Source organism: Urocitellus parryii, chromosome 5, assembly GCF_045843805.1.
Source record: "Urocitellus parryii isolate mUroPar1 chromosome 5, mUroPar1.hap1, whole genome shotgun sequence".
Taxonomy (NCBI): domain Eukaryota; kingdom Metazoa; phylum Chordata; class Mammalia; order Rodentia; family Sciuridae; genus Urocitellus; species Urocitellus parryii.
Genome location: NC_135535.1, coordinates 116,817,512 through 116,839,381, shown reverse-complemented (window position 1 = coordinate 116,839,381; position 21,870 = coordinate 116,817,512).

Here is a 21,870-nt window from a genome sequence, read left to right as displayed (position 1 = left end):
CTTCTGGCAGGCCTCCTAGTGCCCACTGTCCCCTTCTCCATCTCTAGACAGGTGGAGGAGCACTGGGGAGGCAGGGCACTATGTACAGGCCTGAGAAACCAGTGTTGCCCATGATTTCATCATATGAAGCAGGAACAATTTTAACAATTTACTAGCAGAACGTGTATCATCCCACACAACATAAAATCACAACCACAAGCAGATGTGTCCACAGAAAGCTGTCAAACTACACGGTTTCCAGGGTTTTCCATTCATCATTTTTTTTTTTTTTTTTTTTTTTTTTTTTTTTTACTGTTTATTCACTCTGTGGTCTACCAGCACTCAATTGCAGATGAGTGGATACAAGGATCATGGGTTTGAGGAAAACGTATGAGCAGAACTTTCCATTGAAAATTCCATCCATTAACTTGGGATTTTCTCTAAATTGGGAAAATACCACCATTATTTGATTTTTTTTTTTAGGCAGAATTATCTCAGGCTGGCCCCAAAATGACTAAGAACTCATTAGGTTCTAGTGAGGAGAGAGGCTCTGAGGAAGCTGGTCTGAGATCCACAGGCATTCCTGGGTTCTGGAGACAACCTTGGACTTTTGACTTCTCAATCTCCCTTCTGTAAAATAAAGCCACAAGTCATAATGAAGGTAATACATGATTATGTTTTTCCTTTTTAAAATCTCCATTAAGAGCATAAATTATAAAATTCATTTTCACATCTACAGATTATTTTAAAATAATACATTGTGTGTTGGAGAGGGGGCAACACAGAGGTTGGCCAATGAGTCAGTCATTGAGGCTGGGCTTTGGGTACATGAGGTTCATTATAAAACATTCTCCCTATTCATGTATGTTCATAATTTTCCTGAATACGCTATTCTTGTCCCATCACCATTCATGGACTTCCCCTGGTACCCAAGCAATCGCCATTCACAAATTGCCATCAGAGCATTTGGTTCACTACTGGGACTCCTATTTCTAGGCACCAGAGACACAAGGACCAGTAGCTATGGTCTGTTTGCCATCTGCCAGGTTTGGTTCTGAGAACTGGGCATGGTTTATCCCATCTCATCCTCACAGTAACCCTAGGAGGGAGGTCTTGTTACCCCATTTTGCAGATGAGACACTGGTTACACAGCTGTCCCAAGGACAGACAGCTGGGATGTGGTAAGGCTAGAGCTCAGACCCAGCTCTATCTGCCATCTATTCTTCACCACAGCTGTGACCACTTCCCATCTGGGGATAAAACAAGTTCCAGGCACACCTGGTGTGAGAGGCAGGAGCAGCAGTGCTCCTGAGATCCTCAGCTTGGACCTGGAAAGATGAGTTTTGCCCTCAAAGACATTCAAGAGTGAGGCGAGGCAAGGACACATGAGCAAAAACAGGGAGGTGGGAAAGTATGTGGGGACTCTGGGACAGCCAGTGCCCAGCATGGACAGATAAAGCTGAAGAGGAAGGAGGGGACATGGTGCCATATTTGTGGTGTGGAAGGAGGTGGGATAGGCCCAGATGGTGAAAGGCTCCCAATGCCTAAATGAAAGGCCATCTTGGGAGAGCATCACCTCATGCCTGCTGCCGTCCACCCCTCACTGGCTCCTCATTAAATAGGAGCCTTCCAGGGGCTGATTTTTTTTTTTTAAAGAAAGAAAAGGTGCTTCTCCGTCTTCTTCCCCAGAGAAGAGAGAAGCCAGCTGGGAGGGCAATGTGGAGGGTCCTCCAAGGATCACACATCGTCTTTCAGCACAGCTACCACTGCATGCCAAAAAGGTGGGCCCCTAGCAAAGTTCATCTCATTTAATCTTCAATTATTCCACCAGGTGAGTGTTACCACTGATTTTCTGATAGAGAATCTAAAAATCAAAGATTTTTTTGGCCTCCTCAACCTTGCTTGTGAGGCCAAAGAGCTTGAGCCATGCTTCTTTTAAAAGAATTGTGCCAGACTTGGCAGCGCACGCCTGTAATCCCAGGGGCTCAGGAGGCTGAGGCAGGAAAATCACAAGTCCAAAGCAGTCTCAGCAACTTGGTGAGACCCTGTCTCAAAATAAAAAAAAAAAAAAAAAATACAAAGGGCTGGGGATATAGCTCAGTGGTAAAGTGTCCCTGGGTTCAATTCCCAGTACCAGAAATAAAAAGGAGAGTTGGATATGTGCAAAAAAATGCATCCATCAGATGTCTGAAACCTCCTTGCCAAAAAGCTGGGTCTGGTGGAATTCACTCTCAGGAGATAGTTCCTGTCTGGTTTATCTTGGGTCTGAGTTTTGTGTTTTGTTTTATGATTTTGTTCTTAAGTGTTGTCAGAAATGAGGTTTTGGTCAGGATCTGTTTGGGATCTTCACTTGGACCTGGAGTTGTGCACCATTTAGTGGATTGGCATCCCGAGGCTCCTTATTGTGCGTTTTGTGCAGTGTACATGTGCTGGGTATACAACCCAGAAGCAAAAACTTCTGCATGTCAGTTTTGCAGCCACTGCTGTCCCCACAGTGGCCAAGGCCAGGCCTTAAGATAAATAGTATCCCTGAGTGGGCGCCCAGAGGTACTCCACATTTTTCCATCCCAAAGTTTTTCTCTGGTTTTTATCCTAAGTACTGATGTCAGATGATCCTGAAGCTTTTAGGAGCTATCTGGCCCTTTAAGGAAAAAGAAAAGAAGCAGATAGCCTCATTGTCAGATTGTCATCATGGACATTCCTATGGGGCGGGCTGCCTAGATGAGGCCTGGTCCAGGAGGAGCTGTGCCTCTCAGACAAGGCTGTCTCCAGGCTCTATGAGGCCTGTGGGGGACAGGAAGAACAGGATGCTCATCCGGCCGAATAGCAAAGAATCAGCTGCTTGATTTCAGGACAGAGTAGGGACGAGACTGGGAAACTGGGCCTTGAATACAAAGGCTGGTGGGCCAGGAATGGAGAAGACCTGGCTGCCACCCTGGCTTTGCTGCTGACAGGGTGTGTGGCCTGGGAGAAGTTACCAGATTTCTTTGAACTTCAGCTTTCTTATTTTTAAAAGAGGGGTGGTGATGCTCACTTCCAGTTACATGATACCTAAGTAAGAGAGGAAGCAAGGAAAGCATCAAGCCCCATGACAGCATTAGATGGGTGCCCAGCAGCTATTCCTTCCATTACATTTGCTCGGGTGAACCAACACTTGCTTGGGAAACTCTCTGGGCAGCATCGGCCATATGTAGGGAAGGTCATCACCATGGCTGAGAGGAAGTCCCCATACTGTTTTGCCTAAAACCTAGATCTTTAGGAATGCAACCACGATCTTTGTAAAAAGTCATCCCAAGCTGACCAGATCCTACTTCGAGGGCCATTTCCAAATCCTCTGTAGATACAGAAATCATCTACAGATGGGAATGCTGGGGCCTGGAGTGGAAAGTGTCTTGGAAAGTGTCTTGGAAAGGTGAGGGAATGGCAGACTTCTTTACCCCAGCACTGTTCCTAACTCCCTCCCTGTTCCCAGTGAGTTCAGGAAAGCTAACTGGGCTTGATGATGTCCACTTGTTATCCCTCCCAGTCACCCCCAAGACTCAGGCAAGAGCATCACAAGTTCGAGGCCAGCCTAGGCAATTTAGCAAGACCCTGTCTCAAAATAAAATTAAAAGGAACTGGGATGTAGTTCAGGGGAGAGTACCCCTGGGTTCATTCCCATACCCCCAAAAAAAGGCCACTCAGGAAGGCTTCTGGGCCTGTCTTCCTGGGAGGCTGCTCCCTGGGCAGGGGCCACGGTTCCCACCCCCAGAGGAGTCATATGCCAGCAATCATATTGTTCCTGATTTAGGAGGGAAAAAACCCAGATGCCAATCGGCCTGCCTCATCATCTGGGGCTGCGTTGTCCTCCTGCAGGGATGGCTCCTGAATAGGAGCTTTGTCTGCTCCTGGCTGTTAGTCACCACAACAAAAGAGACCCAGGGAGAGCAGAGCCCAGCATGGGATTCTTTGGCCAGGACATCACGTCATGGAGTGCAAGCCGCAGCATACAAACAATCCCTAGTTCCAATAGTTCTGAACTCTCCTACAGGGACTAAAATTTGCAAAAGGCACTCAAAGTGTCCCCATTCAGCCTCCAAAGTGAGAGGGACTTTGATCTTCACCTCCCTCCACCCAGATCACCTGGCCTGATCTCATTCTCCTGTGTCCTCATTGACCACAAGCCCACTGAGGGCCGGTCCTTTCTCCTGGGTCCTCTGCAGGCCCGAGCACTGACCTGAGCTTCTCAAGTGCTTAGGACCACTTTGCTTCCTGCAGGTTTCCTGCCAGCTTCTCACTCCAAGACACTCTTTCCCACAGCTAGCCCAGTTTTAGCCCATGACATTGGAAATGTATCAGTCCCTGAAATATTAACCGGGATGTCATGAACCACACTTCCCCTGTGGGCAGGACAGGTCAGAACAAGCCTGGCCCGCAGTTACCTGATGTCACGGGGAGTCCCGTCTGCGGCTCTAGCTGTTGGGTTCCTGGTTGGCAGGCCAGGGTGTGGAGCTCTGTTCCCTCTGGGGGCCTGGCTGCATCCTCCTGTGGTAACAGCTGGGAGGGAAGCAGCTGGGCTTTGACCTGAGAGCCTCAGGATCCTGTTTGCTTTTATTATTATAAGGTGTTAAAAGTCATCCACACATTGACTACGGCCTTCTCTCCTCCCCTACTCTGAAATCCCTGCTCCTGTGCCCCAGGCCTCTATGAATTTTTATTTCCTCGCAGTGGCCCTTGAGCACTCTGCTAAGGGGCCTTCCTTACCTCTAGGGAAGCTGAACCCTGCCTTGGTGAGAGGGCTCTGATGGCAGTGCAGGTATCAGTGGTTCTTCAGAGGAAAATCTTGATACTAAAGGGCTCATTTAATGTTCTGGAAACTTGCCAAGGACTGAAATGCAGCCAATCTTTCTATAGAAAGATTGAGAGAGAGAGAGAGAGAGAGAGAGAGAGAGAGAGTGCATATGTGTGTGTGTACAGCTATCCAACCTAACTCTGTGTCCCTCCCCCGCCACACACACACACACACACACACAAAAAAAAAAAAAAAAAAAAAAAAAACCTCGGGCCAAGGACGAGGGTCTCCATGTTATAAAGGAAATGAGTAAACAACTTCAACATTTTTGTTTCCCTCTGAGGCTTGCAAAGAAGGTGTTAAGAGCAAAAGATTTAAATCACAAACTTTATGAAAAGCCAAACAGCCCAACGTGTGACTCTTGCCAACTTGGATGGAGTCTTTGGGATAATGCTACACTGAGCTAATCCAGAAGGAATCAAGTGGAGGAAGACAGCAGGGTGGGAGTGAGCCAAAGCGTCCAACCAGGAAAGACCGAATGGGGGCTGCTGAGCCTGGGAGCCACCCACCCGGCCACCAGGGAAGGCTGGTGTGGTAACCCCGACAGGGGCTTTAAACTATGCTTTTATCTACCTTCCCTCATACAATTACCTTAAGAAGAGGAACCTCATTCGTGCCTCAGGGGCTCATAGCCAGGTAGTGGAAAGTCTACGCCAAAGACACCCAGAATTGGCCAAAATTGCCCTTAGAGACACACTGGCTAGACAAGCAGGCGGCTCACCCACCAGGCTCCTCAGCCCCAAGGACACCCAACCTGAGGCTCCCTCTCTCCTCCAGAGACTGGTTGCCTCTTCCATGGGACAGGGACCAGGCCCAGCATCTCACAAGACACACAACCATGAGGGCTGGGGATGTGGCTCAAGTGGTAGCACGCTCGCCTGGCATGCGTGCGGCCTGGGATTGATCCTCAGCACCACATACAGACAAAGATGTTGTGTCTGCCGATAACTAAAAAATAAATAAATAAATATTAAAAAAAAAAAAAGACACACAACCATGAATAAGGTCCTTGCTTGGAGGGAGTTCTAAATCCAGTAAAAGAATCAAAATGCAGACAGGAGGGGCTGTGGCTGTGGCTCAGTGGTAGTGCACTTGCCTGGCATGTGTGAGGCACTGGGTTCGATTCTCAGCACCTCATATAAATAAATAAAATAAAGGTCTACCAACAACTAAAAAAAAAAAATTTAAAATGCAGGCAGGAATCTACAGTGAACAACATAATTTGGGACAGAGTAGGGGGAAGGGACCAACCAGAAAAGACTTTATGGTGTACAGAGAACCACTCCTTCCTCCAACCCAAATTCGTCTCCATCATGTCTTCCCATGGTGGATCCACCAAGTTCAGGAACCACACACCAGCTCAGCTCCTGGACCTGATGTTTCAACTCCTGAGTACTAAGCATGTATGATCACTGGTGATGTATGTCATTGAACTTGGAAGTGTCTCATGACTCCCACACTGGTCTGAGCTTGCTGAGGACAAGAGGCTCATTCACCTCTTGCCCTGTGGACTTGGGACAGCAGCCACACTAGTCTACACATCACACCACTGAGCTGACCCCTCTGGGTTTTTTGGCTTCAGAAAACATGAAGACCTAGCATGGTGGCAAGGGACCCACGCAGGCCATGACCATGGACATACCCCAATGCTTCTCTCTTTCTGGCCAGTTGGCCTTCAGTGGCTGCAAGATTTCAAGAGGCCCACCGATCTTGCTGCCTTGATAAAAACTATTGCTTTTATTATTATAAGGTGTGAAAAATCATCCACACAGCTTGGGAATGGCCACTGAATTCTAAATCAACTCAGCATCAACTCCTGGGTGGACAGAGGGACGCCTTCCCCAGAGTCTGCTGCCTGGAAGATCTGAGGCTTGAGGCCTGGGGACCCCATCTAACACCTTTGGAATCACCCCCCATCTACGTGTGTTTACAAGTGTCTCTGTAAATAGCCACTAAATACTCTTGGCTAGGAATCTGTGTCTCCAGCCAGGACTTCTATTAAATGTAATTACTTCCTCCTGGAGTTTCTTTGAATTCTCCTCCTGAGAGGGAGGGGGAGGAGGGGCTGCTCACGCTGGTGGGGAAGAAATGCCTGCCCTCCCTGCGCCCCTGCCCTGCGCCCCCGCCCTGCGCCCCCGCCCGCCTCGATGCACCTGCCCACTCAGAAGGCTCCTTGGGGACAGCCACTCCAACCCCCAGCAGGGCAGCCCTTGCCTTATTTTCTTTCTCTCTCGTTTTCTCCTTTACTTAAAAAGATTCCTCCACAAAAATGTTTCCTTCTCTTCCTCCATACATAGAGCCACCAGGATCAGGAAACCGCAGGGGCAGGCATGGCCCTGGCCTGTGGGCCAGAGTCCTCCCTGTTGGGGTGTGGACCCGGGGCAGTTTCAAGGTCGGATCTGTTCCCAGAAGAGCCAGGAAAGAATTTTTCCTGGGTCTCCAGAACACAAAACCCAGCTGTTTGCCGCTGGGCCAGGTAGGTGGAGGAGTTTCCTGCCCCAAACCCCAGTATTTATTTTCTGCCTCTCTCACCAGCTCTCTTGGAGATGCCTTTTAAGGTTTGCTGAGATGTGTTTGTCTCCAGGTTTGTGTCAGTCTCTGTTAACTGTCAGTTACTTTAGTTACCCAAGCAAACCCACATAGGTCCCCACTTTGCATCTCCCACCCCCACCCACTAGGGTCAGCTAACTTACTAGGGTCCTCCCACCCTGCATGGGGTCTCCTGGTACTTCCATATAAAGCTTCCATACCCTTGACATTTGCTTGATTTTGTTGTTGTTGTTGTGGCCCTCTTGGGATTTTAAAAATGAGAATTAGAAGGCAGTTATATACGTGACTTCCTCAATAGGAGGTTATTTTTAAGAGAACATACGATATTCTCGATCAATCACCAGGCCTCCCAGCTGCCATGTCAAAGAACTATACATGAAGTGCATATGACGAGTTAGGTACTGAGCTAGTCCTTTATGTCTGTGGCTGGCCATCAGTGTCCACATTGCACACCGACGCTGAAGGAAACCACGCCTCCAGTCTATTTTGTCATCAGTGTACCCCTGGGCATAGAAGATGTCTGGAGAATCCTCCTAGATGTTACTGAAAATGCATTCCATGAGGATGGAGGAAACAGGCCTCCACTCCTGTGGAGTCACACTGACCGGCAGTGCTGGGGCAGACTGCAGGCCAGGCCTTCTGACCCGGAGCCCAGGTTCCTCCTCCCCTGCCTTCCACAGTCCCCACATCTTCTCTGAATGCAGCTGGTGGTGCTCTTTCAAAGGCCACTCCAGATGGTACGGTAGTCCCTGAAAAAAAAAAAAAAGAAATCAAATACAGAAATCCCACTTCTGGGTATGCATCCAGAAAAACTGAAAGCAGATTCTCAGAGGTATTTATACACCCACGTTCCCAGCAGCAGCATCCGCCCTGGCGAAGAAGAAACAAACTGTGGTATATACATATGGGCAATGGAGATTGATTCAGTTTAAAAGGACTGGAACCTGGTCACATGCTACCACAAAGAGGAACATGGAGACGCTGCCGAGAGAAACAGGCCACACAGAAAAGGACAAATATGGTGTGACCTCACTCACCTGAGGTATCTAAAAGAGACAGATTCACAGAAGCAGAAAGCAGTCTTTTGGCCTATTCGTGACCCCTCACATAAGCCCTGGGCACCTGGGGCTGGAGGGGGGAGAGACTGGGGAGTGAGGTGTTGAATGGGTACAGTTTCAATTTGGAAGATGAAAAAGTTCTGGAGAGGGGTGGTGGTGATGGTCGCACAACTTCGTGAATGTACACAATGCCACTGAATTGTATTCTTAAAAATTGTTATGATGATAAAGATAATGGTTATGATGGTAACTTTTATGTTATACAAATTTTGTCACATAAAAAATCAATTTAAAAAATAATAAAAGTCGGCTGGGTTGTAGCTCAGTAATAGGGTGCATGCTTAGCATGTGGGGGGGCCCTGGGTTTGATTCCCAGCCCTAATAATAATAATAATAATAATAATAACGGTGGCTAGAGATGGAAAGTGGGGATAAGGGAGGAAGGGTAAGTCGATAGCTAGAGCTTTTGTTGAGGAATAGTTTTGAGTATAGATTGTGGTGATAGTTACACAACATTGTGGATGTACTTAGTTCCACCATTGTGTACTTAACAATGATTAAAAAGATGTATATATGTGTATTTTGTCACAATAGAACACAAATAAAATAATTTTTCAAGAGACAACTCACTAGCTGCACAACAAGGCCTCTCTGCTGGACTGGCCACTGGTACCAGCACCCCCAGGCCTGAGCCGCTCTTTTGCGCAGCTGTGGCCCAGTTTAGGGCTGTGTGTCTAGAGTATTGAAAGGATCCTGGGGGCGCCTTGCCCACCCAGGCCCCTCCCCAGGCAGCCCGGGACCTCCTTTCCTCTCACTGTTGACACACGCTGTCTGGACATCATTTCGACCCCCTCATGTTTACTTAAAAGCCCACCTGCAGGCTCCCTCCATTTTCCAAATGAGAAGGGGGCACCAAGAGGTTGAGTGACAACATTTTATTAGGTTTGCTTGGTTTAGAGCAGAAACCTCCTGAGAACTCACTTGATGTGAGACCTAAGGAGAGGCTGCTTGCCACTGAGGGCAGCAGGAGCGGCCAGTGGGTCCCCCCAGCTTCCCCCTTATTGAAAGAACCCCTTCAACTACACCCATCTCCTTGGGCTCACTACAGTCAATTCCAATAGGAACAGATTTTTATGGGAGAAAGCTCTTTGTCCTAGATCCAGAGATGATGAACTAGAAAAGGTCTTCAGAAGTAATCTTGTCCAGTCTCTTCCCGGGAAACATTAAAAAGGCCTAAAAGTACCAAGGAGTGGGTTCAAGGTCTCATGGCTACCGAGTGGCAGCAGCCGGACCCCTGTCCTTGAACTGGTGGCTGCTGTCAGTGGAACACACAAGGCCTCTGAGGGAGACAGCTGCGCCCTGGCCAACAGGGACACCAGCCAGGGCCCCCATCCCCACTCGCAGCCAGTGCTGCCTGAGCCTGGACAGCGTGCTCCCCTGCCCTGGGCGCCTCCTCGTCCTCAGGACGTCAACAGCACCTCTCCCCAAGGGCTGACCCTGAGCTGGTAAACTCGAGAGGCCAGGCACAGGTGGGGCCTGGATCCCGCCCTCAGCCTGCTTCTACCTCAACAATATGGCGCTCCTCCACCAGAAAGAATGACGAAGGTCAGTACTATCTGCTCCGACTGGAAACGGAGATGCCGTTAGGACTTCCCGTGGAAGGAGCATCTCACATTTTATGTAATCACCTGATGCTGTTGAGTGGAGACAGTTGGAGGCTCTGTGCAGCTGTAACAGCACCTGGATCCGTAAACTGCCGGCCACCACAAAGATATAAACCTTACAGGGTTCAGCCATCCTCCATTTGGGAGCTGCCCCCTATCTGTGGACCAGGTTTGGGCTAAGTTCAATGACTGATAGACGGATGCATGTTCAGCTTCATTCGCCACCTCTGAAGACGGCCTGAGAAAAAAGCCCAAGTCACTTGGAAGTAACTTTTTAAAAGTAATCTTTCAACCCATCTATTAGACTAGGAATACTTTCAAATGAGCTATTATGATATCTGAGAAATAAGAAGGTTTAGAAATAGCTGGGCACAACTGTGCATGCCTGTAATTACAGCAACCCAGGAGGCTGAGGCAGGAGGGTCACAAAGTGGAGGCCAGCCTCAGCGGTATAGTGATACCCTCAGCAACTTAGTGATACCCTGTTTCAAAATAAAAAATAAAAAGGATGGGATGTAGCTCAGTGGCAAAGCACCCCCTGGGTTCAAGTCTCAGTACCACAGGGGGGAAAAAAAAGACATACACCCTTAAATTTGACTTTTCAACATGAAGAAATGTCACCTTTTTTTTTCCTGATATTTAAAAAAAAATTAGTTGTAGTTGGACACAATGCCTTTATTTTTATTTTATGAGGTTCTGAGGCTCGAACCTAGCGCCTCACACATGCTAGGTGAGCGCTCTACCACTGAGCCACCACCCCAGCCCCTTTTCCTGATATTTTGACATATATATGATGTAACTGCCTGTATGGAAGGACTAATATGGACACCTGTGACATTCACTTGCCTGGCTTTCTGCAGTCACCCTCCACCCATCCCTTGGATGATTCTGTAAAAAACAAACAGACTCATCTAATTTGGAATTATTTCTTTTTCGTGAACCCATGATGTGGCCTAATATTTAATAATTTCTTTTCAAAGTTTCCAAAGACCCTTTAATAATTTCTATACTTTTGCTAGAGATTGACATTAATAGTAAAAAAGAGAAAGCTTATTGTTGGTGTTTGAACTCCAACAGCAGAGATTAGCAAACTTTGCCTATAGAGAGCCAGACGGCAAGTATTCTAGCCAAGGCTGGTTTCACAAGCAGCTTCACAAGACCTCAGTGACAGAGGGTCTCATACCTGACTGAATGCTCAACTGTGGCCATTATGGATTCCTTCTTTTTTTTTTTTTTTTTGGTGCTGGAGATGTTGCCCAGGGTCTCACATACGCTAAGGAAGCACTCTAACACTGAACTGTACCCCAACCTCTTTAACAGATATTTTAACCACGAGCTCCACGTTTTTATGTCGTACCTTGAATCACCTAGCTAATCTTGATGATAGGTCTCACAACCCGTACAGTCTCTGCATTGACCCAGCTGAGCTATCCTGGTGCTGAAGCAGCTATAGGCAATAAAACAACTTGTGAACACTGAAATTTGAATCTAGTACCATATTCACAACTATTTTTCTTAAAAAAAAAAATCCCCTCCATCTAAACATGAAAGTCGTTGAGCTTGCAGGAGGTACACAAACAGGCAGTGGAGTGAGCGAGTCAGATTTTCCCACTGTCTCCCACGAGCGAGTTCTGCAGTCAGCTGGGTTTAACCCACACCTTCCTCCCTCTAGCCCCAGCCCCATGGGTGTTATTTATGAATGGCCGGGAGGTCAGACCCATTCATCCCAACAGCCCAGCCCTCTCCCCAGCCACTAACGGACTCTTTCAGTCACACCTTCTACAGCTCCTTCCTGATTTGCTCATCCCCAGAGAGGATGAGCACGACTGTGTGCACCGGGGTCTCAGTTCATTCCAGATGCGAATTTGAAACTGAAGGAGCCACATCAGCCCCCCCGCCCCAGGAAGGTGATGACTGGTGAAGGAAACAGCCTCACAGAGAGAGGGTAGAGGGGCCATGGCTAAAAGAGACACATCCTGGCACCTCTGTGAGGTGAGCAACAGGAGGAAGAAAGTCCCTGGTAGGTGGACCCCAGCGCTGTTTTCAAAATTGCTGACCAGCGGGTGAAGGCTGATGTGCGGTGGTCGTCTCTCATTATCAGTGACTATTTTAAAATCAGTTATAAATTGGTCTAAGGGATATTAAGAATACAAAAAAAAAAAAACTAAGGCATTGATTATCTATCTAAAAAGCAGGACAAATATGCAGATTTTTAGTGTCAATGCCAGACCGTCTGTGACAGTTCCCAGTGACTCCATCAGGAAGTCTGTGTTGAGGGCTCGTAGTGTGCTGGATAGACCTAGTTTCTGTTTGTGGTGGTGCTGGGATGGAACCAAGACCTTACACATGCTAGCCACGTCCCCAGCCTGAGACCTAAGCTTTTGGGTGTGAGGAAGGGGGACCCCTGGGATGTGGAAGTAGTCAGGCAGGCTCTGTGGACGGAGAAGACGGAGACCCTGTCATGGGTTGGGAAAGACGGACAGAATCTAGATCGACTGAGAGCAGTGACAACTGTCGGAGGAGCCCGTCCACAGGGGGAGCAGAGGGAGGAAACGTTTATTAGGGAGGCTGCTGGGCAGAACCTGGAGTGCCCAGGCACCAGCCAAGGAGGTGAGCATCGCTCAGTGGCCACCACAGGACAGAAGTGGTGCTTAAGGAAGGGTGTAAGCTTTCAGAAGGTCAGGGTGTGTTTTGATCAGCTTCTGTGAATGATATCAAACAGAATGATGGATCATTCACCTGGTGATGGGTGAAATAAGGTACACAGGGCTTGCTTCTGAGAGGGTGGCGACTTTGGCAAGCAAAGCAGAAATCTCTCTCTCTTTCACTCTCTCTCTCTCTCTCTTTCTTCTTGTGCTGGGGATGGAAATCAGGGCCCCCTACATGCAAAAAACATACTCTACCACTGAGCTACACTCCCACCCACCCCCTATTTTCCTTTGCCGTGACTGTTTATTCTTCTTCAAGCCCTCAACCTTACGAGCTCATATGCACTCCAGCTCCCTAAAGGAACAGGGGCTTTAGGGTCAGAGAGAGTTGGTATGAAACAGTTGTACATCAGGCCTTGGTCTGATTGTCTATAAAATAGGATCTTACATATTTCCGTTGGTCCCCAGAGGCCGCCTGGCTCAGTCCTGGCTCAGGGCAAACATTTCATCATGCTGCCTCCCCTTTCTTCCTTGTCTCTCTCTCCCTCCCTCCCCCCACTCTTTCTCTCTCTCCCCAGTAGGGGTAGGACCCAGGGCCTCGTACAGGCCCAGCTCAGGCTCGACCACTGAGTCCGTCCCCAGTCATGCTCCTTGTCCCTTGAAGAGCTGCAGTGGATTTATCCCAGGCTTTGTTGTTTTTTGAAGTGATTATTCAGGAGAAGTTAGAGACCTAGTACACAGAGGCCCCCTGTACCCTTCACCTTTGAGATTTTTTCCCTCCACACACTGCCTTTGAGACTCATCCACATTCCTGCATGTAAGCTCATTCTGTTTTATTGCTGAGCAGGAGTGCATGGAATGGATAGACCACGGTTGATCTAACCCTTCACTTATTGAAGACCATCTGGGCTCTTTTTAATTTTTGGCTAGTGCAAATAAGTGTTTGTGTGAACATCAGCTTTCATTTCTCTGGGGAGGATGTCCAGGTGTGCCATCACTGGATCATCTGGTAAGTCCATGTACCATTTTTTAAGAAACTGCCTGGGGCTGGGGCTCTAGCTCAGTGGTGGAGCACTTGCCTAGCACGTGTTTGATCCCCAGAACTGCAAAAAGATAAGATAAACTGCCCAACTATTACCCAAAGTGGCTGAACCACTTTACATTCCCACTAGCGATGCATGAGAGATCCATTTTCTCTACATCCTTGCCTGAGTCTGATGGTGTCACTGTTTTTATTTTAGTTCTTCTAGTGTGTAGTGATACCTCATTGGGGTTTTTGTTTATTTGTTTTGGTACCAGGTTTCAAACCCAGGGCTGCTTAACCATTGAGACACATCCCCAGCCCTTTTTATTTTGAGATAGGGTCTTGTTAAGTCGCTGAGGTTGGCTTTGAACTTGTGATCCTCCTGCCTCAGCCTCCCAAGCCACTGGGATGACAGGAGTGCACCACTGTGCCCGGCGCCTCGTTGGATTGTAAATGCACATTTCCCTGTGAGTTTGTGATGAGCGTCTTTTCATGTGCATATTGCCATCCATATATCCCCTTTCGTGAAACATCTCCATATCTTTTGCTCATTTTCCAACTGGGCTTTTCATTTTACTCCTGAGTTTTGAGTTCTCTGTATATTCTTACTATAATCTTTTGTCAGATACAGCTTGCAAATATCTTCTCGCTACAAGTCTGTAACTTTTCATCTCCTTAACAGGGTCTCTTACTTTATCAAATTTTTAATATTATGGATCATGCTTTTGGTGTCATGTCTTAGAACTCTTTACCTATTCCTAGTCCTGAGGATTTTTCTCCTGTTCTCTTCCAAAAGTTTATAGTTTCACATTTTACATGGAAATCTATGATTTGCTTAAAATTCATTTTTTAACAAAATATGAATTTGAAATTTACGTTTTTAATCTGTATATGTCCAATTGTCCAACATCATTTGTTGAAAAGATGTTTCTTTCCCTGTTTTAATGCTTTTGCTCCCCTGTCCACAATCATGCGGGCGCGTTTGTGTGGTCGGCTCTGGATTCTCTATTCTATTCCACGGATCTGTCTGACCTTCCGCTAAGACCCTGTCTTGAGTTTGCTTTTGGTAAGTTTTACATCAAGGAAAATAATCCCTCCCATTTTACTCTTTTGAACTTAATGGATTTTAACAACGTTCATCCTAGATTTTATTTGAGGCTAAGACCAAGCATTGCAATTTTTAACCTGAATCAAGTGATTAAAAAAACATTTTAGGTATCTGGAAAAATATGTTTTTTATGTTCTTCACAAAAATGAGCGGATACTTTCTGTCTCCCTGATTCTGGTTTTGTTGGTTTGTTTTGATTTGTTTTTTTTGGCTTTTGGAAAAATCTACACATCTATCTTTTTAACCACTTTGAAGTATATGATTCCGTAGCTTGAAGTGTATTCAACAGTGTGGGACAACCATCCGTCTTCAGGACTTTTAAATCATGCCTCACTGAAACTCTGAACCTACTCAATGCTCATCCTCCATTCCCTCCTCCCCAGTTCCCGGCAACTACCCTTCTACTTTCTATCTCTACAAACTTGACTCTAGGAAACTTATGTAGATGGAATTATACAATATTCATCCTTCTGTGACTGACTTTTTTCCCTTACAATAACATCTTCAGGGATCATCCATGTGGAACGTGGCAGAATTTCCTCCCTTTTTAAAGACTAAATAATATTCCCTGGTGTTTATACCACAATTTGTTTGTCTGTTCATCCATCAATGGACAATTGGGTTGCTGCCACCTTTTGTCAACTTTGAATAGTGCTGCTGTCAACGTGGGTGTGCAGGTATTTCTTCAAGACCCAGCCTGGTTCTTTGGTCCTGAAGTGAACAATTCTATCTTAGCCAGACTCTACCTCCAACAAGAGCTTCCTTCCCTTGTTGACAAAAGACCCCAGAGCCATCAACAAGTGGGTCCACTGGGTCCACTGGGCCACTAGGGGGAGCTCCCCACCCTGGGATTTGGTGGGGTCTTGGCTTTCTTTGGAGCCTCCAGGTTTGTAGAGGTGGAAAAGGACTAAAATGGAGGATGTATCATCCCCCAAACTTAGGGAGGCCTGTATCTCATGGGGGTGGCCTCATCTTTGTTCCCTAGGGTTCCAAGAACCACATGGACATTTCACCAGCTCTCTGGCCCCAGGGATGAGAGGTGGAGGTCAGAACCAAAGAGTCACCCTTTTGCCCATTCTTGGTGTGGGAAAAATCCGTTTCCTGCATCACTGTGAACTTGAACAGATTTGATTAAAAAATAAAAATAAAAAAACACTTTATCTTATAGGTTTTTCGCAAGTGTTTTTGACAATTCTTCCTCTCCCGTAACATAGAATAGAATTTGAGCCATAGTTGATTTCTGGTCCCTGAGTAACTGTAGAAACATAGGTTCTGAAAAGTAGGAATGTGGAACCATTTTCTAATCTGGTGGTTAGGGACAGAGTTTATCTAAAAAGCAACAAGGAATCCCCTAAGTCTCTCCAGACAGGCTCCTCAACAACTGCGTGGAAGGCTGCCCTGGACCCCTGCCGGCTGTGTGATTACAGAAAGGTAACTAGGCCTCTCTAGCCTCAGTTTTTCATCTGTGAAGTGGGATCATAACACCATTGACCTTGGAGTATTGTTTTCAGGATTAAATTTCTTAGCACATGGTAAAATCTCAATTTGAATTGGTTATTGTTGTCGTCCTCATGCAATTACCATTCAGCAGTTAGTCCTAGACAGAGGTGGTTATCCCTGTGTATATTTTCTGATACCACATACACAAAAACCAGCATTCCAGCCAGGCATGGTAGGATATGCCTGTAAGTCCCAGCTCCTCGGGAGACTGAGGCAGGAGGATCGCTGGAGCCCAGGAGTTAGAAGCCAGCCTGGGAAAGGCAGCAAGATCCTGTCTCAAATAAACCAGCAAAACCTCCCCCTAAGGTTTCCTTTCAGGGGCTGGGGCTGTGGCTCAGCAGTAGAGTGCTCATCTAGCACGTGCGAGGCACTGGGCTCCATGTTTAGCACCACATAAAAATAAGTAAATAAATAAAAGGTATCTTTTAAAAGTAGAAAATTTTAAAAAGAAAAAGAAAATATTTCCTTTCACAGTGCAATTGATGAAATACCCACCTTTGGGCTGGGGTTGTGGCTCAGGGGTAGAGAGCTTACTTAGCATGTGTGAGGCCCTGGGTTCGATCCTCAGCACCACATGTAAATAAATAAATAAAATGAAGGTCTTGTGTCCAACTACAACTAAAAAATGTTTAAAAAAAGAAACACCCACGTTTGGTAGCCACAGAAATGATCCTGGGGGTGAGACTCTAGCATGGTGCTGACAAGACAGTGTTCCTAGATGATGCAGCATCAGCCCGCCACAGCCACCCCACCACCAGGCTGGGCCCACAGAGTGGTGGGGGTCACTAGAGGGGCAGCAGTCAGGAGGAGAAGGCCAGACCAGCTTCTGTACAGTTTTGTGGCCAAAACTGGGACTGGGCTGTGAGGCGGGTTATGGGGTTATCCGTGTGGGAGAAAATGCTGTACCAGGGAAGGTGGCCTGGCTTCTGGAGCTCAGACCTTCCTGGGGCAGAACAGTAGGCCTGTGGCCACTTAATGGGACTCTCATTGTGAGCCCCCCTCACTGGGTAAGTTCTCATTCTTTTATTTTATTTTTAAAAATTCTGCAGTGCTGGGGATGGAGACCAGAGCCTCGAGCGCACTAGGCTAGTGCTCTACCACTGAGCCACACCCAGCCCATCTTGGCCCTCCCGGCTGAGATTCTGTACTTTGCTGGAATGTGCTGATAAACAGTGGCTCTGGGACAGAGGTCAGGCCCTCCCAGTGGTGCCCACCAACTTTCCTCTCTTGCATCTTCTTGGAATGCCCCATGTTCATATTCCCCCTGTTCTATTCTCCCCCTTTCTACTGTTGATGATTCTTTGTTTCTGTTCCCCAGAGAAGAAACTCCCCGTTTGCCAACCTGCATGATTCACCCTTCATACCCAGCCACATTAAAGGCACCCGGGCCATTGCTCGTTACCTAAGTAAATATTTATGTGCTTGGCATATGTAGCAAGTGAGTGTCCTGTGTCTGGGTCGCTCTTGTCTGTCATCATTGCAAGCAGAGCCTTGCTGAGGGTTCTTTAAGTGCAAAGCAAGAGGGTTTTAAAATACTGATTGTGGCCAGATCTGTCCTGATCCTTTAATTGTTACAACAAAGCATCTTCAAAACACACAATCAAAACCCCACCCAGGAAAGAAAAATTCGGAGGATGGTGGGTTGCCTGGCCTGGCCTGTTACCTGGCAGGGCCTTTGCTGTCAGCTCCTAGACACCTTTGTCCCTATAACTTACGGCAAGCCCACATGGACATTTCCATTAAAGAAGGTGAGTAAGTAACTCCTGGCCACCTGCCACTGGTGGGGATGGTGGGGGGCCCTGAGGCGAGCCCTCCCCAGGAGTAGAGTCAAGGGGCAGGTTGTTGCCTGGGCGGTAAGATCTGAAGGTACCAGGAGGCTCCCAGGAGCTTTCCCACCTCCCTCTGGGGCTCTGAAATACCTCCACCACCAGATGCCTGGTGCCTGAGATTCTACCACTAGATATAGTAGTCTTCTGTTTCCAGAAATTCCTGCTTAAAACACACCACAGACAGCAGCCCAAGCATAAAATAGGCAGGTGGGGATACAGGTATGTTACCAGGCTCTGAGAAACGGAAAGGGAAAATTAAAAGGGAAGGTAGCTGTAGGGGCATAGGAGGGATGCTCAGCATTCTGCACAGGGAGGTTACCAGCTGGGCCTTCCCCCGGGCTAGTTGCCTCTTGCCCAGCACTCTTCTGATCCGTCTCCCTCCCATCCACTCAGGTTTGGGGCCTGTAAGCGGGTACCTTCAGTACACCTCTAAGCCTATAAAAACTGATAGTATTTATCTGTTCAAAAATCCCCTTAGAATCAAAGATGTTTAAGATTCATATTTAAAATTCAAAAGGCAGATTACTGGATCTAATTTCCATCTTTTTGCTGGTAATCATCTTTTCACGTCTCACTTTATTTTGGTCAGTGCATGAAGTCTTAGGAAAGGAGAAATGTTGGAGAATAATTAATATTGTAGCTGTTATTTTCCTTTTTAAAAAACATTTTTTATTTAATTTTTAAAATATTTATTCTTAAGTTTTACTGGACACAATATCTTTATTTTACATTTATGTGGTGCTGAGAATCAAACCCAGTGCCTCATGCATGCTAGGCAAGTGCTCTACCACAAGTGGTAGAGCACTTGCCTAGCATGCCCGCCTTGACTCTTGAAATTGAGTGTATATGAAGTCAAATTCATTGTCTTCCACTCAAAGTTCCATCTTTCTTGATTTTTCCTTTAACTGACTTGTAGATTCACTTAATCTTGGGGATTATTGAACCCCCATGTTCTTTACAGAACAGAGAGGAGCCAGGTGCAGTGGTACATACCTATAGTCCCAGGCTGAGGCAGAAGAATCCCAAGTTCAAGGCCAGTCTCAGCAATTTAGTGAGACCCTGTCTCAAAAAAAAAAAAAAAAAAAAAAAAGGGGCTGGGGGATGTGGCTCAGTGGAAAAGTGCTCCTGGGTTCAGTTCCCAGTGTCAGCCCCCTGACTGTTATTTTTATTCATTGACTTTTTGAGACAGTCTTGTTTGTTGTCCAGGTGAGCACTGAACTCCTGGGGTTAAGAGACCCTCCTGCCTCCGCTTCCTGAGTAGCTGAGACTATAGGCACACCTCACTGCCTCAGATAATCGACATATTTTAAAAACTCAAGGATTAATGAAGCCTGCTGACACTGGTTATATATTAGAATCTGGATTTTACATAACTAGACTGAAAAATATCCAAGAGTAAGGGAAGGGAAGGTGTTGGGCTAAATCCTTTAAACTTAACATTCTGAATACTTTACCAATTATAACTGTTACACTGTTACATTCTCACTTATCACTTACCTGTTCTATAACCATTTTTTCTCCAACTGGACAAACGCTCCACATAGAAACCGTTTAGCCACATTTCAGTAGTTTATAAATGTGCTTGATGATAATTACAAGTCAGGAGACAGACTGTTACTTACCTTGAGACATTTGGATTTCCCTTAGTATCCTTATTAAGTGCCATTTATTTATTTATTTATTTATTTATTTTTAAAGAGAGAGTGAGAGAGGAGAGAGAGAGAGAGAGAGAATTTTTAATATTTATTTTTTAGCTCTCGGCGGACACAACATCTTTGTTGGTATGTGGTGCTGAGGATCGAACCCGGGCCACACGCATGCCAGGCGAGCGCGCTACCGCTTGAGCCACATCCCCAGCCCTTAAGTGCCATTTAGCAAAAGTGGACTTTCCAGCGCAGTGGCAGAACCCGGAACCTAGTCTCAGCTCAGGCTGAGCACACGGCAAGGGGAGGAAGAGCAGGCAGCTGGAGACCACACAGCTCGCCCCACTCCCATCTCAAAGCCCTGCAGTCCCGGGAACAGAGCTGGAAGGATTCCTGGGATCCAGGGGAGAGGCTTCTGTCCATCTCAGCAAGCCCACTCTCTGGGTGCGGGACTGTTGGGAGCCCACAGCTGAAACTCACATGGGGTTGAGGATCAGCAGGATATGTGGGGGCTTAAAAGTCACAGACTCCAGAGCAGGTGCCATGGTACATGCCTGTAACCCCTGCTATTGGGGAGGCTGAAGCAGGAGGGTGTTGAATTCAAGGCCACCCTGAGTGAGACCCTGTCTCCAAATAAAAGCTAGAAAGGGCTTGGGGTGTATCTCAGGGGTATGGTGCTTGCCTATTATATATGCACAAAGCCCTGGATTCCATCCCCAGTACAAAAAAAAAAAAAAGTTCCAGGCTCTCCAGGGGCACTAGAAGGGCTAGAAGGGCCAGAGTTACAGCCTGGGAAACTCTATTTTTAAAAAGCCAGCAATTCAGCCCCTCAGAGCCCTAGGAAGTCCCTTCCCCAGGAGCTTCTGTGATGTCAAGACACCTCTGCCACCTGGGTTCTCAGACCTCACCAGGAGCCACCCCTGACAACGGGCTCCTTGAGGCTCTGTTTCCCCTCCTCTGGGGCAGCCTTTCCCTCGTCTTGGTAGCTGCCAGTCCTGAATGCTAACAGACTCTGGAGAAGGAAGTCCCCAGGCTCTGAAAAGCCGGCCCCCTGGCTAAATTGCTGGCCTCCCTCCCTCCTGCTCCAGCCCTGTCAACAACAGGAACAGCTCACCCCTCCCCTTTTCTGCCGTCTGCTGGAAAATACATTACTTGACCTTCCCGGTGCCCTCCCGTCCCTCCTTCCCTTTTCTTAAACTTGTAGGTATTATCTGCACACGTTGCCCGACTTCTTCACCAGCTCTTCCTGCCTGGACCCCTCGCTGTCTGGCTTTCATATTTATCAGCTCACTTCGCTGAAACTGCATCTCCTGTCACCCTGACCTCTAACCTCTCTTCCATTTCCCTATTTCTTGCTGTCAACACTTGAATGCCCCCCTTGACTCTCGAAATTGAGTGTATATGAAGTCAAATTCATTGTCTTCCACTCAAAGTTCCATCTTTCTTAATTTTTTTCCTTTAACTGACTTGTAGATTCACTTAATCTTGGGGATTATTGAACCCCCATGTTCTTTACAGAACAGAGAGGAGCCAGGTGCAGTGGTACATACCTATAGTCCCAGGCTGAGGCAGAAGAATCCCAAGTTCAAGGCCAGTCTCAGCAACTTAGTGAGACCCTGTCTCAAAATTTAAAAAATTAAAAGGGCTGGGGGATGTGGCTCAGTGGAAAAGTCTCCTGGGTTCAGTTCCCAGTGCCAAAAAAGAAAAAAAAAAAAAAAAAACCACAAAAGAAGGAAAGTGATCTGCCCAGCATAAACCAAGCTTCTCAGGAAGAGAGTGGGGAGGAGAATGGGGGTCAGGGCTTGGCACCTGGAGCAGACAGGGGCCTCTGTTGCTCTGTTTTCAGTTGCTTCAATCCTGCCTCTGCTACACACACACACACACACACACACACACACACACACACCACACGATAGCAAAAGATCTTAGAGGCGGACACTGCCTGTTTCCTTCTTAGCGTCCCGCAATATAGAATGCATTATAGGGATTTAGTCAAAGTTAAGAAGAGGGGAAAGGAGAGACGTGGGGTTCCTAGA